Source organism: Heloderma suspectum, chromosome 2 (assembly GCF_057233095.1).
Source record: "Heloderma suspectum isolate Gila_16-S chromosome 2, 16-S_ref, whole genome shotgun sequence".
NCBI classification, from domain to species: domain Eukaryota; kingdom Metazoa; phylum Chordata; class Lepidosauria; order Squamata; family Helodermatidae; genus Heloderma; species Heloderma suspectum.
In genome coordinates, this window is record NC_139459.1 from 209334180 (window position 1) to 209354125 (window position 19946).

General features: G+C 44.9%; 1 protein-coding gene and 1 long non-coding RNA gene across 4 annotated transcripts in view; both read right to left on the reverse strand.

The window, feature by feature from the left end:
- Positions 1–19946, reverse strand: part of SLC39A11 (solute carrier family 39 member 11) — a 598886-nt gene that overhangs the window by 239899 nt on the left and 339041 nt on the right. The window lies entirely within an intron of this gene.
- Positions 662–17971, reverse strand: LOC146353882 (uncharacterized). The gene is made up of 3 exons (XR_014788202.1): positions 17893–17971; positions 17343–17412; positions 662–745 (listed from the first exon to the last, which is right to left on the reverse strand). It is a non-coding gene; the product is annotated as an uncharacterized LOC146353882 (long non-coding RNA).

Consider the following 19946-nt stretch of genomic DNA (forward strand, 5'->3'; position numbering starts at 1 on the left):
TTTGTCGGCAAGGTGATGTCTCTGCTTCTTACTATGCTGTCTAGGTTTGCCATAGCTTTCCTCCCAAGGAGCAAGCGTCTTTTAATTTCATGGCTACAGTCACCGTCTGCGGTGATCTTGGAACCCAAGAAAATAAAATCTGTCACTGCTTCCATTTCTTCCCCTTCCATATTCCAGGAAGTGATGGGGCCAGATGCCATGATCTTCGTTTTGTTAATATTCAGTTTCAAACCAGCTTTTGCACTCTCCTCTTTCACCCTCAACAAGAGGCTCTTGAGATCCTCTTTGCTTTCTGCCATTAGGGTGGTATCATCTGCGTATCTGAGGTTGTTGATAATTCTCCCGGCAATCTTAATTCCGACCTCTGATTCATCCAACCCAGCATTTCTCATGATGTACTCTGCATATAAGTTAAATAAGCAGGGCGACAATATGCAGCCTTGTCGTACTCCTTTCCCAATTTTGAACCAATCGGTTGTTCCATGTCTGGTTCTTACTGTTGCTTCTTGACCCTCATACAGGTTTCTCAGAAGACAGGTAAGGTGGTCTGGTACTCCCATCTCTTTAAGAATTTGCCACAGTTTGTTGTGATCCACACAATCAAAGGCTTTAGCATAGTCAATGAAGCAGAAATAGACATATATCTGGAATTTTCTTGCTTTCTCCATGATCCAGCGAAAGTTGGCGATTTGATCTCTGGTTCCTCTGCCTCTTCAAAACCCAGCTTGTACATCCGTAAAATTTTCTGTAAAATTGTAAAAAAGAAAGGAAGAGGCGTGTTTGCTGGGGAAGAGGCGTGTTTGCTGCTACTGGGCCTGCTGCTGCCGCCGCTGGGCCTGCTGCTGCCGCCGCTGGGCCTGCTGCTGCCGCCGCTGCCACCACCACCAGGCCTTCCCTGTGGACTTCTGCCTGGCGTACCGCCAGTCCCTGCAGGACCAGGCCCCCAGGTACCGAGCCAGCTGTGCTGCTCCACCTGCCCCTCCCTGGAGGGGCTATATAAGCTGGCTGGCTGAGGTGGCTTGGGAGAGCCAGGGCCTGCAGGAGAAGCCACCACCACCACCACCGGGGAAGAGGCGTGCTTGCTGCTGCTGGGCCTGCTGCTGCCGCCGCCGCCGCCACCACCACCACCACCAGGCCTTCCCTGTGGACTCCTGCCTGGCATTTTTAAGGGGATTTTAATTATTTTGTTTGTTTTATTTTGTTGGGGGGGATTTTGTTGTGTTTTTAGGGGTGGGTAGCCTGCCTGATAGGCGGGAGCGAGGGGGCATGTGTCCACCTGATGGAGGCAGTGGGGGGAGTGTTGGGGGCCAGAACATACCGAGGCTGGGCGGCAGGCGCTGGCGGAGTGCTAGGGGCAGGCCATGCCAGGTAAGGGGAACAAGGGAGAGATGTGTAGTATCTGTCCCCTGCTCCGGTCCTATCCAGAGCCAAAAGATGGCTGGGGGAGGCGTGACCCCATCTTCTGGCCTTCGTTTGCTGCTCTGCAATGCCAGGTCTGTTGCCCAGAAAACCTCCCTCATCCATGACATGATCCTGGATGAGGGTGCAGACCTGGCATGTATTACGGAGACCTGGCTGGCCAAGGCTGCTGCTCCAACCCTTGCAGCCATGTGTCCAGCCGGATTTTCGTATGCACAGCAGCTGAGGGCTGGGGATCGGGGAGGGGGAGTGGCTGTTACCTACCGAGAGTCCTTGGTCTTCACCAGACCCCCTCTCCGGGAGATCAAGGTTGCTGAGTGCATGTACTGGAGGTTGGGCCCGAAGGGCAGTCTGGGGATTCTGCTCGTGTACCATCCACCCCGCTGCACGACTGACTCCCTGGCCGAGGTGCTTGAGGTGGTCTCTGATGTGCGTGTACAGTCCCCTAACTTACTGGTGTTGGGGGACTTCAACGTACATTCGGAGGCCATTCTCACAGGAGCACCTCGGGACTTCATGGAGACCATGGCCTCCTGGGAGCTGCACCATATTCTAACTGGGCCCACCCATGTAGCCGGTCATGCATTAGACCTTGTGTTTGTTTCTGGAGAAGCGGGGAGTGATCTGGAAGTCGGGGGTATATCCACCACTCCCTTGTCATGGTCAGATCACTATCTGGTGATGTTGGACTTCTCGGTTCCACAACCCCTCTGCAGGGGTGGAGGACCCATTAAAATGGTCCGCCCCAGGCGTCTTATGGATCCAAATGGATTCCTGAACGTGCTTGGGGATTCTCTGGGGCATGCCAACGGCCACTCGGTTGAGACCCTGGTGGGTGGCTGGAATGCCGTAATCACTGGGGCATTAGATCGGGTGGCTCCGAAACGCCCTCTCCCCCTGAACAGGGCTCGGACTGCACCATGGTTCAATCCTCGGTTACGAGCTCTGAAACAGGAGGTGAGACGGCTAGAGCGCCGGTGGCGGAAGTCTCGCTCCAAAGACGATCAGACATGGGCTAGAGCTGTATCTTCAGCCTATCACGTGGCGGTGAAGGCAGCAAAAAAGGAATATTATGCTGCCTCCATCGCATCTGCAGAGTGCTGCCCCAGGAGGCTGTTCCAAGTGGTCCGGAGCCTGGTCGGTCCTGTGGCTCCGGAACCACTGGAGCATTCTAAGGCCTCCTATGAGGCTTTGGCGAGGCACTTTGCAGATAAAATTGATCAGATTAGGTGTGTTACTCTGCACACTGTGGATACAGTTAGTGAGCAAGAGACGGCCTGTGGCAAACTGGTTTTGTGGGATCGGTTCCAGCTTCTTCCTCCTGATGAAGTGGACAAGGTGCTTTCATCTGTAAGGCCAACCACCTGCTTACTTGATCCTTGCCCATCTTGGCTCATTATGAGCTGCAGAGAGAGACTGGGTGAGGGGATCAAGGCGGTGGTGAACTCCTCCCTTGAGGAGGGAGTGATGCCATCAGCCCTCAAGGAGGCACTGATAAGACCGCTCTTAAAGAAGCCCTCCTTGGATCCTCAAGTTTTGAACAACTTTCGCCCAGTCTCATATCTGCCATTTTTGGGCAAGGTGATTGAGCGGGGTGGTGGCGGTGCAGTTGAAGGCACACTTGGAAGAAACTGATTATCTAGACCCATTTCAGTCGGGCTTCAGGCCTGGGCATGGGACAGAAACGGCCTTGGTCGCCTTGGTGGATGATATGAGGAGGGCTCTGGATAGGGGTGAATGCTCCTTCCTTGTTCTCCTCGACCTTTCAGCGGCTTTTGATACCGTTGACAACGGTATCCTCCTGGACCGCCTGGAGGGGTTGGGCATTGGAGACACTGTATTGCGGTGGTTCCAGTCCTTCCTCTCTGGCAGGTACCAGAGGGTAGCACTGGGAGAGGAGGTTTCGGACCCGTGGCCACTTACTTGTGGGGTGCCACAGGGTTCCATCCTCTCCCCAATGCTATTTAACATCTATGTGAAGCCGCTGGGGGCTATCATCAGGAGGTTTGGGGTGCGGTGTCATCAATATGCGGATGACATGCAGCTCTACCTCTCATTCAAGTCTTCACCAAGGTTGGCCGTAGAATCCCTGTCCAAATGTCTGGAGACGGTGAGTGGCTGGATGGGGAGGAATAAGCTGAAGCTGAACCCTGACAAGACCGAGGTACTTTTGGTGGGAGACAAGAGGAGGCTGGGGGATGTTGACCTGGTGTTGAATGGGGTACGGCTACCCTTGAAAGACCAGGTCCGCAGCCTGGGGGTCATTTTGGACTCCCAGCTGTCCATGGAGGCTCAGGTGTCAGCTGTGAGCCAGACAGCGCTGTATCAACTCCATCTGATACGGCGGCTGCGCCCCTTCCTTCCCGACCATCTGCTCCCATCGGTAGTACATGCCCTGGTCTCCTCTCGTTTAGACTACTGTAATGCGCTCTACGTGGGGTTACCCTTGAAGACGGTTCGGAAGCTGCAGCTGGTACAGAACGCGGCGGCTCGCCTGATTAAAGGCAGCTGTCGGCGAGATCACATCACTCCAGTGCTGAAGGAGTTGCACTGGTTACCAGTTGTTTTCCGGGCCAAATTCAAGGTGTTGGTTTTGACCTTTAAAACCCTATATGGTTCCGGCCCAGCCTATCTTAAGGAGCGCCTCCAGCAACACCAGATAGGCCGCTTAACAAGATCAGCCTCGGATGGCCTTCTCTCTGTCCCATCAGCCAGGACAGCTAGACTGGTGGGGACGAGGGAGAGGGCCTTTTCTGTGGTGGCCCCCACTCTGTGGAACTCCCTCCCTAGGGAACTCCGTCATGCCCCCTCTTTAATGAGCTTCTGTCGTGCATTAAAAACGTGGTTGTTCAGGCAGGCATTTGGGGTGGGTTAGGGTATTTTAAAAAAAAAATTATGGTAGAATTTTATTGTTTTAAATTGTTTTATGGTGTGTTGTACAGAGTGGCTGGGTGACCAGCCAGATGGGCGATTAATAAATTTAATAAATAATAATAATAATAATAATAATTAAGATTGCCGGGAGAATTATCAACAACCTCCGATATGCAGACGATACCACCCCAATGGCAGAAAGCGAAGAGGATCTCAAGAGCCTCTTGTTGAGGGTGAAAGAGGAGAGTGCAAAAGCTGGTTTGAAACTCAACATTAAAAAAACTAAGATCATGGCATCTGGCCCCATCACTTCCTGGCATATAGAAGTGGAAGAAATGGAAGCAGTGACAGATTTTACTTTCTTGGGCTCCAAGATCACCACAGACGGTGACTGCAGCCATGAAATTAAAAGACGCTTGCTCCTTGGGAGGAAAGCTATGGCAAACCTAGGCAGCATAGTAAGAAGCAGAGATATCACCTTGCCGACAAAGGTCCGTCTAATCAAAGCTATGGTTTTCCCAGTAGTAATGTCTGGCTGTGAGAACTGGACTATAAGGAAGGCTGAGCACCGAAGAATTGATGCTTTCGAACTGTGGTGCTGGAGAAGACTCTTACGAGTCCCCTGGACTGCAAGGAGGTCAAATCAGTCCATCCTAAAGGAAATCAACCCTGACTGCTCATTGGAAGGACAGATACTGAAGCTGAAGCTCAAATATTTTGGCCACCTAATGCGAAGAGAAAACTGCCTGGAAAAGACCCTGATGCTGGGAAAGACTGAAGGCAAAAGGAGAAGGGGACAGCAGAGGATGAGATGGCTAGATAGCGTCACCGATGCAATGAATATGAACTTGAGCACACTCCGGGAGAGAGCGCAGGACAGGAAGGCCTGGCGTGCTATGGTCCATGGGGTCACGAAGAGTCGGACACAACTGAACGACTGAACAACAACAACCACCCAATAGCAGAAGCTCTCTGGCAGGTTCACAAAAATTAAAACCACAAAGCGCAGCATAAAACAATACAAAATATGAAAGCTTTAAACCACAAAATAACAGTGCAACCAGAATAAAACCTAGCAGCAGGGCAGAGATTTAAAAAACACATTTAAAACACCAGAGCTAAAAGACTAGGAAGCTAAAATGCTAAAATACTGGGAGAATAAAAAGGTCTTCAGCTGGCGCCCGAAGGAATACGATGTAGGAGCCAGGCCTACCCTGAAGATAGGTAATAATGTATTAGCATCCTCAAAAGAGAGAGGACTACCTACCCTACATATAGGTTAGCATCTCCTGGAGATACAGCAAAGGGAATGGAAACTGTAATCAGCTACAGTGATACTTTGCCTTACTTAAACTTAAGTAGTAAGGATTAAAAAAAAACCCTGTATCTTAAGCATACCATAATATAAAATAAATTAATAATAACCTAAAATAACCCATGTGTGTCTGCAAAATGTCTGCTCAAGTAAGAACCCTACCTGGTATGGTGAAAGAAGAACATTCCAGACTCTGGAATTTACTCCAGCAGCCTCCAATCACAGGTAATCTTGTCTGACTCAGATTTTTTCAGCTGTAAATTTACCACACTGAAGTACACAGCTTTGGTACGTGAAATCTAGAGCTTTCTTCTTGGGGAACGGCTGTTTTCCTGATGCTATCTATTTTCCGCATGTATTTATATCAATTTTACCTTATTTCAATCCATGATATATGCTTTAACTGAAGACACAAAATGTTGATAATGAACTAATCTCACAAGTGCAGCTATCATTTCTGCTTTAACATTTCAGTAAATTTTATGACAAAGGTTGCTGAATACTAAATGAAGCGGGCAAGGAAAGACATGACAATCTGTGTGAGAGATATGTGGAAGTTCCTCAAGGTGGACTGAAAGTCCATATAGTAACCCATAGTATCTATACCAATAAAAACTACATACAAAGCTATTTCCAAAAAAGAAAAAGCAAGTGTCATGTACTTGTGTGCTTTACTCAGAGGTTCCATGGTTCAGTTTCAAAGAACACTGTTTATTGTGTGGCAAAGTTATCAATGACAAAGAGCAGAAGGGTGTGTGTGTATTTGTTACTGAAGTCAAAACAATGCAAATCAGATAAACACTCAAAGAAATTTGTAACACAAGAGGAGATATGTGGAGTACTGTCATACAGACACATCTGCTTAGAAAATCAATTTGCTGCAGCAGGAGAGCTGGGCTGATAGGGCTCTCTGGAGCACCCACTGTAATGCTGCCAGACAGGTGGCAGCTCTGGAGAGCCTCGCCAGACCTGCTCTCCAGCACTGCCAGACAGGTGGCAGCTCTGGAGAGCCTCTCCAGACCTGCTCTCTAGCTGTAACACATGCCAAAGTGGGAGAGTGGCCAGCAGGGCTCTCTGGAGTACTCGCTGGCCTTGCTGAAGCGAGTCGGTGGCGGCAGGGAGGGGGAGAGGAGTATGCAATTTGCCACTCTGCCACCTGAGGCTGGGAATTCACCCCACTTCATGGGAGGGCTAGCCCTGCTGCTGAGGGTTACAACTAAATCGCAAAGACAACTGAGGGCCAGATGGTCAGGGGACATGCAGACTGTGTATGCAGGCTCTCAGCCAGATGTATGTTTCATATTATTCCTCCAACTGATTGACTTAAACTCAACTTGTCTCAGTTGCATGTACACTACACTAACATTCATATATGCAGAACTGCAGAGATTGGATATGGATGTGCCTGGTGTTACTTTCAATCAGAGACTGTCGATAAAAGCAATTCAAGTAGTAAGTCCCCATCTTACAGAGTTTAATAAGATTATTATACATCTCAGAGGAATTTACCTTTTGATGTCATATTTGGGATCCATTGGGAATCTGATTAGTGGATCTGGTATTGGGGAAATTACGGAGCTGGTGTGTGGGGGTAATGGTGTGAGCCATGTAACGACAGGCAAAACATACTCCATGGCCATTTACTGGTATCAATAGCACAAAGTGCTCTTCTAATAGCAGAAGTACACTACAATGCACTACAATATTCCAGAGGTGGAAACCACTAGAGAGCACACTAATCAGAACAAAAAACTATCCCTGCAATCCAGTGAAGCAATGGAGATTGACAACTCAGTAATCAAGGAACTTTTCTTAGTTTAAGAAACACCAGTAGAGCAGATAAATTCTTCAATAGTTGTACAAATCTTTTCCAAAAAGCTTTAAGAAACTATAGAAACTCTGAGAAAGAGTAGCAAACTACTTTTGGATTTTGTACCTTCACATCGTTGATATACCAAAGGCATTTCATAGAATCATAGAATAGTACGGTTGGAAGGGGCCTATAAGACCATTGAGTCCAACCCCCTGCTCAGTGTAGGAATCCAAGTCAAAGCATCCCTGACAGATGGCTGTCCAGCCTCATCTTGAATGCCTCCAGTGTGGGAGAGCCCACTACCTCCCTAGGTAATTGGTTCCATTGTCATATTGCTCTAACAGTCAGGAGGTTTTTCCTGATGTTCAGCCGGAATCTGGCTTCCTGTAACTTGAGCCCATTATTCCCTGTCCTGCACTCTGGGATGAGCAAGAAGAGATCCTGGCCTTCCTCTCTGTGACAGCCTTTCAAGTACTTGAAGAGCACTATCATTTATATGGGCAGAAATGCCTGGAAACTGGAAATCACATTTGCAGAGCATTGAACTAATGCTTTCATTTTGTCAAGTGCTAAATATTATAACTGTGCCTAATGTGCCAGACTATACATTCCACAAATGATAGAATGTAAAGACAAGTAACTAGAAGTAGACAAAGCATTCCAAGAAAATAATTTCACATTAAGGCATCAGAGTATGGACAGATATGTTCATAGAGCAAATGCTCATGCAGTCAGCAAAAAGGTGGGGAATAAATAAAATACATGGGGGTGGGGAATGATGGAAAGCCAATGAGCCCTATGGATTGTGGACCACTTAGCATGCAGTGAAATACATTAAGCACATTAAGAAACTATCAACAGAGAGCTGAATATTGCATGTCTCTCTCCAACAGTTGATGCTGCTATGTACCACCTGTACAGTGTTCATTCCCAGTGATTGTTATAGAAAGCACTTAGAGTTTACAATGTGTTTCTAGAACAACGGGGATGACAGAGTTTACGTGGATATCTTCATCCAATAGCTACCAAAGGAAGAAAAAAAACAGCATTAGAGAAATGATTAAAGACAGTTCATTAGACCTAGCAAATCACAGCCGACAAAACTTGAAGTCAATGATGCACATGCCAACTATGGTCTTGTTTGTACTGCGGTTTGCGAGCACTGTAGTGGTAGCAACTGCACAGGGGCATTCCCAATTCTTACCAATGAGGAAGAGAATTAGGCAACAACATTGGTAGTAAAAAACAACAACACAACCCAGTGCAGAAGTATATTCTCGTCAATTGTGTCCATGTCAAGTTTTGCTTCTGACTATTTCACCATATAGTAAAATGACTATATTGATTTATCACCTATATCTGCCTATATTTTGATGTGATCAGACAGTAAATATACAGTAGATAGCTTGATGTTTCATACCAAACACTTTTTTTTACTGTTCTCTTATGATAAAGGGAATTTACGTTTGAATTTCATTGAAGTATTAGATGAAAAACAAAAAAGGTCACCATTTTTTCAGGCCCACTTCACTGATTCTAGATTTTGGATTTAATATAGAATACTGTCCTGAACAAAGTACAAGCGGAATAATTTTAGGTAGAATTTGTTTACAGTTAGGCCTTGTCTATGCAGTAGGTCTACTGTACTACATGGTAATTGACCACCTGAAGCTGCCCTCGGGTAAACGATATCCTATCTTTAAGCTCCTTTCATTGTAGTTTTTCTTAATAAGACATGCTAGCTAACCTTGTTTTATATACAAGTTCATAATTAACTTCAGTTTGTGATTTTGGCTGATGAAGAGCTCCAGAAAGCTTACCCTTACCAGGCTGGCCCAAAACACCATATCCCATATCACTTCAGTTAGTATCGCCCAGGAATTTGTTTAACATGAATTCTTTCCCAAATAACACAAAGCCAAGCAAAACATCTGGGAACACCTCTCTCTCTCTCTCTCTCTCTCTCTCTCTCTCTCTCTCACACACACACACACACACACACACGCACACACCATGGAACATACAGAGTGCCTTTTAAATAGGTTCTGTTCTGAGCTTTCAGCCCAAAGTTTACTTGCAGTGGAGTGGGGAGGGAAGCAAGAAAAGGGCTACATTCCCATCCTCGAAGAAACAAATGCACTGTTCACAAAGTCCCAGTTTTTAACCCCTAAATAAAGTGGACACTGTTGTGCAAAAATATGCTATCATGCCAAGATGCCTTTGTATTGCCAACTTGGAATGGAGAAGGGGTGGAGACAGAATAAATGGTTCCTTGTGCTGATTCTTCTACCTTCTGCATGAAGAAATATCTACCAGGCAGGCCTTTCCATCTCCTGAGTTGTACCAGCCCTAGCAACTTCAGTGAAAATTGTTGTTACACTGCTCAAGTTATCTTTTCCCCCGAACAAGCACAAAATGTTAGAACAACCACTTAGGTGCCCTAGTAGGCGAGATTTCTATTTAGATGTTCTTAACTAGGACACCACACCAATGCCTGCCTTTCTTATGACATATTCCCAGGTGGGCAGGAATATGGCCACCCATCTGTGTCTTTGGCTATGATGTTTCCTGTTCCCAAGTGCCACCACATTACTCTTTCTCTTCCCTTCTCACCAAAACTTCCTACAGCAGAAATGCCCAACTCTATGGCTCAGTTGATATATAGCAGCCACCACCTCTAACGTGAGTCCCAACCCGTGGTCATAGGTCATCCCAGTAGTGCTCCTTTTTGCATGTTGGAAGGTCAAGCATGCCTCCCTGTACTCCACCATGCAGATAACCTCAAGTATGAAGAGCTAGTGTTTGATTGTGTGGGCATCAAACCCATGCAAACTCAGCCCATGTTTCAAGGGGAAGAATCATGTGAATTGTATGGCCATGCACTTCATATGCACCTACTCCTCTGCAACACAAAGAGGAGCATGGGGATTTGAAAGGACTGTTTCACCCTTGGGTGAAACAAGCACTGGAGAAACAGTTAAATTGAGTGTTCCTTGAACTTTCATTTTCCATGAGGCTCCTTTTCCCCCCAACAAAGGCATCCTCTCTGTAGAATCACAGCGCAAAGCTAGCTTCTGCGGCACCTGTGTTTTACAGCCCTACCAGCATTATACAGCCCTCTCACTTGATTCAGTGCTGATTGTACTTCTTGAGTTTTTACTGCCAATCTGTGGGCTGGTGTGTGCGTGCGTGTGGGGCTCCCTATCAAAGCAGCCACTCCACTTCCTCAGTGTGGGCTGCTGTAGAATTCAGGAATTCAAACTGGGTTTGATGTAAAACGCTCTACCATCATATGGTTCCTTTTAATCAGTCCCACGAGGCAGAGGCATTTTGAGAGGGGTAAATCAGCTCATTTACAGACACGGCTTGCCCTTCTCTTTACCTTCCTTTCTGGAAGGCAGCCAGTGACCGACTCATACTTCTGTTCACATCTGGTGAGAGCTTTGCCTGCACTCCACACAGGTTGCTATGCTTATGTGGACTGTTCGGGGCACCCGCTTTATGTGTGCATTTTAATTCCTTCATTCATGTTCACACACTCCAACATTGTATATGAAGCACAACAGCAGAATCAGAAGAGTGACTGAGGGGAGACAACTAGATTATTTTGACTAGTTGAGCACTATATAACGGTTCCTTCCAGTCCCTATTGGCAGTCCCACGGGTAATGAGAACGTGAGCATGGCCATCCCGTTCCATACAATTCTACATTGTAACACATTAAGGAATTTTGTGTGAGTGGCAGCAGTGGTGATGAAGCCTCTGGCAGAGGTTGGCTCAGCTACCTGCCTGCCACATGGGAACTAGGCAGTCAAAAGGGCCTCTGGCTGCCAATGGCTAATTTTGTCTGTTTCTAATGGGTTGATGCTTGCCCTTCCCTGGACTGTTTTCATTCTATGATTTTTTTGCCTGCCAACGGCTGACATTAGTGCTCAAATCCTAGAGAAAATGGGACAAAGTGGATAAAAATGGCCAAGGCCAAGAGGGATAGACCAGGCATGAACCTGAGAAAGGAGTGCTACACATGGTAAGGATCTGTACAGGTGAGGCAGGTTGAAATTCACCTTGGTTTGGAATCACTTTTGATTGCAGGCCATTAGTTACTTAGCATCTGAACATGCTGGGGATCTTTTGTAAGAAACTGGGAGAACAGAGTCAATTGATAGACACATTTTCATAAGCTCTTCTTGAAACAAATAGGTGGTTCTGATACTTTCCAAAGGGCTTCTTATTACAGTTTCTAAGATTCTTACTTCTAGATTAAAGCTTATACTGGCACGAGGACCAATGTTTGCCCTGGGAACAAATGACTAGGCGGATGACTGGAAGGATCCATGGCGACATGGAGTGGCAGCAGCCAAGCAGCCATTCTGCTGCTTCTGTATTTATCTATTGTACAAATGCATTATCAAAACTTCCGTTATCTAAACCCATTTTGTATTCCTACCATGAAGCCAAGTATTTCCCATTATTCCAAACACTGAACACTTTCCTCTGGCCATCAGAGCAAAGGGAGTTCTAGTCCAGACATCCTTTTGACATTGCTTCCAGGCAGAGGGTGCCTTTACAGCAGCCTCCCCCAACCTGGGGCTGCTTTACAGCCTAATGCATTATATACCTGATTCTTCAACAGATTTTTTTGACAGCCCCATTCTATGTATGTCTACGTAGAAGTAAGACCCAGTGAGTTCAACAGGACTTACATCTAGGTAGGTCTGCACAGGACTGCAACTTTAATCTCAGTGCACATACTTTCAATACCCATTTAGGTGCTTTAGTGTATATCTAACCTATAGTAGGGTTAGATTTAATTTTACATTTTGGATTAAAATTTCTGCATTTTAATATCAGTGTCCATCAAGGATCAAACACAGAGATTCCAAGTTATCCCCACCTTACACTGTGCAATTGCCATTTTTTTTTTTTTTGCAATGGCACATTCAGGGGCAATTAGCAGTTTCAGGGGAGGGTTTTGGTGGGGAAATCACATGGGTAAAGGGTCAAACCTGCATGCTGTGGTCCAAATCTGACTTCTCTCACAGCTACTACTTCTAAACAAGTAGCAAGCACAGGAGAAGCAATAACATCTGCAAAATAAAAAAGCTATTGTCAACGTAAATGTTGGGATCCATGGGAAATTTAGTTTCCATGGAACTCCTCTAGTCAGGACTGCTGATTTGGGGGCCAATGAAACCGCACACTTGATCCTCGAATTAGAGATACCCTGAAAGAGAGAAAGGGCAAGGTGACCGACTGACAGTACGTGCTTGGGCAGACCATCTGGCCCTGGGCAAGGCCACCTGGTGCCTTCCAGATGTTTTGGGCTACACCTTCCACAATCCCTGAACATGCTGTCTGGGGCTTATGGGAGTTGTAGTCCAAAACATCTGGTGGGCAGCAGGTTGCCATCAGTAATGACATTGGCAAGCAGCAGAGCCTAGAGATTCAATCCACTTCAAACCTTTTCAGAGTTTGAATTAATTTTCTGATGGATATCCAACAAATCAATTCATTTCCTCTGGATTATTTCCAGAGCAGACTTTGGCAGTGCCACCTATCACTAAAGTTATCTGATCACCTTACTTTTTAAAATGAAACTAAGAAGTGAGAGAACAAATTAAAATCCTGTTTGCAAGCATAATAAAAACTTCTCTAAACAAGGCTCTCTAATTAAAAGGCAGCACCTCCTGTTGCTTCTTTATTAGGAAGACAAGGGATGATCAATCAAGTCTGGGAACTGTGAAGGAGAAATTCAACATGGAGATGAATGCAGAGAACAAATCTGAACACTTGGTGGCAGCAGAGAAACATCAAAGAATTAGATAACAAATTAACAATAGATGTGTTGCACACCAAAACCTTTATAGATGAATAGAGAGGGGACACTCAACCTACAGGAGGAGTAAACTGTCACAAGTTCTAAGTCAGCCTTCCCCAGCCTGGTGCTCCCCAGATGTGCTGGACTACAACTACCATCATACCCATCCAGCCTGACCAAAGGCCATGTTGGCTGGGGGTAGATGGGAGTTGTGGTCCAACACATTTAGAAGGCACAGGGTTGGGGAAGGCTGGACTAAGCTGATGATCCCCAACCAAAGTTGCTCCTTGTGACCATTTTTTATCAGGGGCCCTTGAAAGAACACAATGACCAGGTTTGCACATTCACGGAGGGTAAATAAGCCATGGTGGCTTATTTTCTCTCCTGGCGCCTGCCAGTTGTGAGCCGCTTAATAATTACCTTTGCCAAGAGCGGGTTGTCATGATGTCTGAACCTGGAGAAGGGAGGTGATTGGGCTGGTTTACAAACCGCCTTGAAACCCATGGCTTATTCTAGGGTTTTAGGGTGGTTTACAAACTAGCAGAGCAGAGACATCACCTTGCCGACAAAGGTCCGTCTAATCAAAGCTATGGTTTTCCCAGTAGTAATGTCTGGCTGTGAGAGCTTGACTATAAGGAAGGCTGAACGCCGAAGAATGGATGCTTTCGAACTGTGGTGCTGGAGAAGACTCTTACGAGTCCCCTGGACTGCATGGAGGTCCAATCAGTCCATCCTAAAGGAAATCAACCCTGAGTGCTCATTGGAAGGACAGATACTGAAGCTGAAGCTCAAATATTTTGGCCACCTAATGCGAAGAGAAAACTCCCTGGAAAAGACCCTGATGCTGGGAAAGACTGAAGGCAAAAGGAGAAGGGGATGGCAGAGGATGAGATGGCTAGATAGTATCACTGATGCAATGAATATGAACTTGAGCACACTCCGGGAGAAAGCGCAGGACAGGAAGGCCTGGCGTGCTATGGTCCATGGGGTCACGAAGAGTCGGACACGACTGAACGACTGAACAACAACAACAACAAACTAGCGGGTTTGGACATCACAACAATCTGTGCCCAGCAAGGGTAATTATGCTAATTAGGCAGCTTGAGACCAGCATCCACGGGGAGGGAAAATAAGCCACAGTGGCTTATTTTCCCTCCACGATCGTGTGAGCCTGCCCAATGAAAATGCTAGAAATTAACCGAGAATGTCCCAAACAGAAGAGTCCTATGGGCTTCCGAAGGGTTATAGTGTTTGCTGTTATTCCTGTGCATTTCAGTCTCTCAGGAGCAGCAACTATTTTTTACTGGCTGTTATTTGCCCTTCTCCAATTTATCTTGAGCACTGAACTGTGTCATTAAACAGCCAGCAAATCAGGATCCGTTACAACCTTGGCCACAAAAGTGCTCTAAAAGCACTAAGCCCCGCATTTGGAAATCAACCTGGCACTGACCCATGTTACTGGATCCAACCATAGAAAAGCTACTGTCAGCATAAACCACCTGCAGCTGCTTCCATAGCCAAGGCAGGTTAATTAGCAAGAAGCTCCACTAGTTGTCCCCATCTGAAACATTTGGCAAAAATCAAGAGCATGAAAGATATTGGTGGGTCAGGGAAGAACAGAAGGACAAAAAGCTAACAGTGCACAGGGATGATGATGATATTATCCATTCAGTCGTGTCCGACTTTTGGCGATTCTGAAGATGCCACCCAGGAATCATACATAGCAGGGAGCTTTTCTCAAAACAAATGAACAAGATGAAGGGCAGAACAGAAGTTAGAATTTCTGAGTCCAGAGTGGGATGAGCAATATAGGCTCCCCAAGGTGTTGCTCTATGTGTGGCAAGACTCTCTTGGACTCTTTAAAAGTGCATTTCTACCCTTCATAGTTTTGCTTGGAGAACATGAGCTCTGTTTGGTACAACATCTCTGTCCCTAAAGATTAGTGAGAACACGCTATCACTTTTTGTTTTCAGGCTTAAGAGTTTAGAAACCCATCTCAGTTCCTGAAACAGATTTGAGATTAAACACAGATAGCCATGCTGGTCCGTAGGGGAAAAAAATCCAAAATCCACAGTTGGGCAGTATCTATATTAGGACCAACCAAAATTCTACAAAAATGTGCGAGATTTTGTGTTCTCCAGAACTATTCAACAGGCTAGATGGTACAAAAAGCAAGGGGTGGGGGGTGGGGATGAAGAGAAACAGAAAAGTCTAAAAACATGGCCAGATGTGACAGCCATTAGGTCTGCAGTTTAAGTAGACCCAGTCTCAAAATGGAGATTACAGCCTGAATGAATTAATTAGTGATAGACGCTGCAAGTATAAGATTATACCTAGCAATGCATTTTGAGAGAGAGAAACAGAAACATTTGATCTCCATTTCTGAAAATACAGTCTGGCTGTAACTCTCATCTGCCTCTTGCCTTGTGAGAAATGCACAGGTTCCTGAGCCTGCATAGAACAGAAATGCAGAGAAACATGACTGTCCTTACATTAGCAAAGCCAGATATTAATTTTAGGTGGTGCACTAAGTAAAAAAAAGTCAACTGAGGCCAAATAGTGAGCTTGCACAATTTTGTGGAATGGTTGGTCATAATAACAGTATTGCCTAACTAGATTTTGTATTTTTTTCTCATGGACTATCTTTGCTTTTTTAATATGCTTTGGAAAATACTGTATTTAGCCATTCAGGGCAGATTCTACCACCAGAGGAAGAAGATTTTCTACCACCTGAAGAGGGGCTTTGAAGTGAGGATTCCGTCAACTCCAACCATTAAGCCATACCAGATCAACAGGAAAGAAAACATGGTCCCCCATTTCTACACTGACACTCTTGGTCATATAGGAAGGATGGTTAGAATGTATTTATTTATTTAATTATTTGAGAAGATACATATGCCACCTTTCTGCCCAAAGGCTTCCAAGGCAGCTCACAATAATTTAAAACCACCACAGCAACAAGAATATCTAATAAATAAGTTAAACAACAACATTTAAAGCACCAGCATTTGAAACAAAAGTACTATCAGGTTTTATTCTGGTTGTATTTTTATTCTGTAGGTTTAATCTATTATATTGCATATTGCATTTTCTGTTGTATTTTTGTGGTTTTAATTTTGTGACCCACCCAGAGAGTTTCGGCTGTTGGGTGGTATAAAAATGAAATGAAATGAAATGAATGAATGATTATCAGTAGCAACAATACAGATCAACCACAAAAGCTTGAGGAGGTCACCAGCCAAGTATGTTCAACAGGAAGCTACCCAATGATCTGGCACACTGTGAGGAAGAAAGGTGGATGCAAATATGGGAGACAGAACCAAAGGCAGGATTGATGCTTGGAGAGCCAGGGTTCTACAGGCCAACGCAATGTCCATGGCTATTTCTGCCAGAGATCCATTCCTAGCTCCTGTCAAACTGAGGATGAGGCGAGACAGCAGTGGTAAGCTGTGGCCAGCACAAGAAGCATCAAGGAAGCCTGAACTGGAAGTCTTTAAAGGGGTTTTGGTAGTATAATCTGACCCGTTCCTACATTCGGACAGATTTGGCTGGGGGTGTACAGGCTGAATCCCTGCCTTACAACTTTCCAGTTCAAGGTTCAGGACACACAGCCACAGACTCCCATGAAATAATGGGTCTCAATTAATTATTTAATTTCCAAGCCATTTTTGTGAATCCCTTTTATGAGCTTCCAGAGACTCTCTGCAACTTCCCAAGTTGCTTGCTCCCAAGATCTTAGTGTTTTTATGGGTTAATCCCCCCCAACGCATGTGTGCGTACACACACACACACACACCCCTCTTCCTTTAACAACTGAAACTGTTTGCCATGTTCTTACCATCTGAGCAAAGAAGCAGTTTCTGGCCTAGCGGCCTTTTCAGCATGTGGAAAACATTACAAGTGCCCTCCATCCACACTTGGGAAAAATGAACCCAGAGTGTTATGCACTCACACAGCTGTTCAGTTTCCTTCCACTTGATCAAAATCAAGCTGTAACAATCCCGTTAAGACACAGTAAACACACATTAGAAAAAACTACTATGAAATCGCATTACTGTTTCCCTAAAGTAATCCACTAGAGGGCAGCTCTATCATTTCTATACCTCAAAGGAGACTCTAGGTGATCCCTGGAGGTGATGGGAATACTTCATTGGCTTTGCCTCTCCTCTCCATCTGCAGCAAGAGTACAAATAAGCAGGCAATTCTTCATACTCTTTGCTCCTGACAGTCTTACAAGGAAATGACTTGGTGCAGCCCACACCACCTCCCATAACCAGTTACTGATTGCACTTCACTGTGAGTTTTCTGTTATAACCAAACGAAGGTACAAACACTCCCACCACTGCTCTAGAGTTATCTTGCGTTGCCTCTACTTCTGAGCGTTGTCTGGCTTTCTCCAACTCTCTCTGTGTGTGTGTGTGTGTGTGTATACACACACACCCTCAGGCATTTTACATCTGAATACAGTAAACACATGAGGAGTGCCCTATCCCCAGTCCCCTACTCACAGCTTTCTATCACCCTCTTCTTGTGAAGACTGACTTCCTGAAGAGGAAAGCCTCCTGTATCTGTGGAGAATCTCCACGCAATTTTAAACACTGATTTTCCACTACTGTGATTCAATGGAAAGAATCATGATTTAAACCTCGAGACCTGAGCTTAAACCTGTGCTTGTACACTCGCTTTGTGTCCTTGGTTGGGCCAAGTCATTATCTGTCATCCACAGCTCCCCAACTGTGAAATGGAAAGAAACACAGGGTTGTTGCAAGTAAGGCTATTATAGGGATTGTTAATCACTCATATTATTTGATGCCCACATATTATTAACAACAGTACAATAATCCGTAACACATTCAAGAACCCAATCAACTCAGAGAGTAATTCAAAGTTCAACACTGAACCCCCTCATGCTTTTTAAAATTGCCTGAGATGATGATGATTATGACAATGATGACATTTCTTCCAAATAACCATAGTATACCAAGTCAAAGGATATTTCAAATCAGCACTGGCCTAGATAATTAATTACCCTTCCCCAAAGCATTACAGGCATACCAGAGAAAATTCCCCTGACTACTTGGGAATGTCTCTGTATGACGTTGTCCCATTTTTTCTAATTCTCAGATCAATGAGACAAGGACATCCTAAAGGCTGCTCTTTTGTAAAATGCTTGCAGAAACAAGACCCAATGACGTATTAAAACTAAAGTTAAATTTCTAGAGTATGTATTTATTAATGACACTCTTCTTAACCTGTTTTTATGAGAAGATAGAGTTCTCCCATTCTCCCTGTTTCAGCTCATTTCAGAACCAATGAATGTTTAATTAAGATAAAGTATTGCACTCCCCCCCCCCCCCCCGCTCAGAACTGCTTGAGGAAAAGAAAGTCCTTCTCTGTTATTCAAATGCAGATGCAGCTGAAGGAGAGAAAAGAGGACTAATATTATTTTACTCCATCTACTCAGTGCTATTAATGAACAAGTTATATTCCTACATATAATACACCTTGTGCTGAATACATATAATCAACTGGAGCAACCCTAGACTAGATTCATGAACTGCTCAGGTACTAGAGGACATTAAAATACCAGGACCTTCACACTAAAACCCTGCTCAAACAGTGTTGTTGTCAACTTGAAAGCATTTCTCCTAATCTATTCAGGTCAAGTTCCAAGTAACAAAACCTAAATTACCTCCTTTTCAAAGTCTAGAATAGTTTTTCATTCCTTCACTGACCAGGCTGTTAAGATGGCAGGCCTTCAGTTGTGATATCTGTGAAGAAATCCTGTAAAACACACACACACACACACACTCACACACACACACACACACACACACACACAGATCAAGTGATAGAATATTTGGATGAATCTAGGGTTGGTACCTCACCTGCCCATACCTTTAAACTAGATGGCTACCTCCAGTCTATCATTGTGGATTATCCAATAAAGTTCCATGCATTACCCACTAAACATATCAAGTAGCCTTAGAAATGGGCAAGATCAAAGTAGCTCTACATTGCACAAAATGTGTTACTGAGAACTGTGATATATCTATGAATCTTTAAAGCATACACATACACATTTTAAATTGCTACATCTTTTTCTCATATGTTAAACACAGAACGATATTTGACTCCAAGTAGATAGGACACTTGTCTGCTCATTGTCTGCTCAAACTAAGATTAGTTCTGCTTCTGCCAACCACTTATTGAACGATTTAAGGGCAGGTCGATTACCTTGTTATTGTCCCACACACAGTGGAGCACCCAGACTGGGTTGTGATATCCTATATATGCAAGTTTCTAATTCTCAAAATCAAAGAAAAAAGACTGAAATACATGCGGATAATGTTTGCTAAAGGCTCAAGAACCAGAAATGCATTGACTACAGCTTCCGTTAGCCAGAGGGACTGGGGCTTCTCTGATTAGCACAACTTTCTGTCTCTTGCTGTGATGTGCCTAGTGTTTCCTTTGTTGTGCCCCTGCTTCTCTGACATCCTGCCACTAAGCACACATACAAAATACCCATCTTTCAAGAATTCTAATTTTGGGATCAGAATAATTAAGCACAGTAATGCACATTTGACACAATCTATTCCACTGATTTCCAAACTGTGCCAGGACAAAATAGTGTACTGCTACTTGTGCTTTGAAAAATTAAGCCACCATGTTGGATGTCCATTGGACCAGGCAGACTACATGCAGTA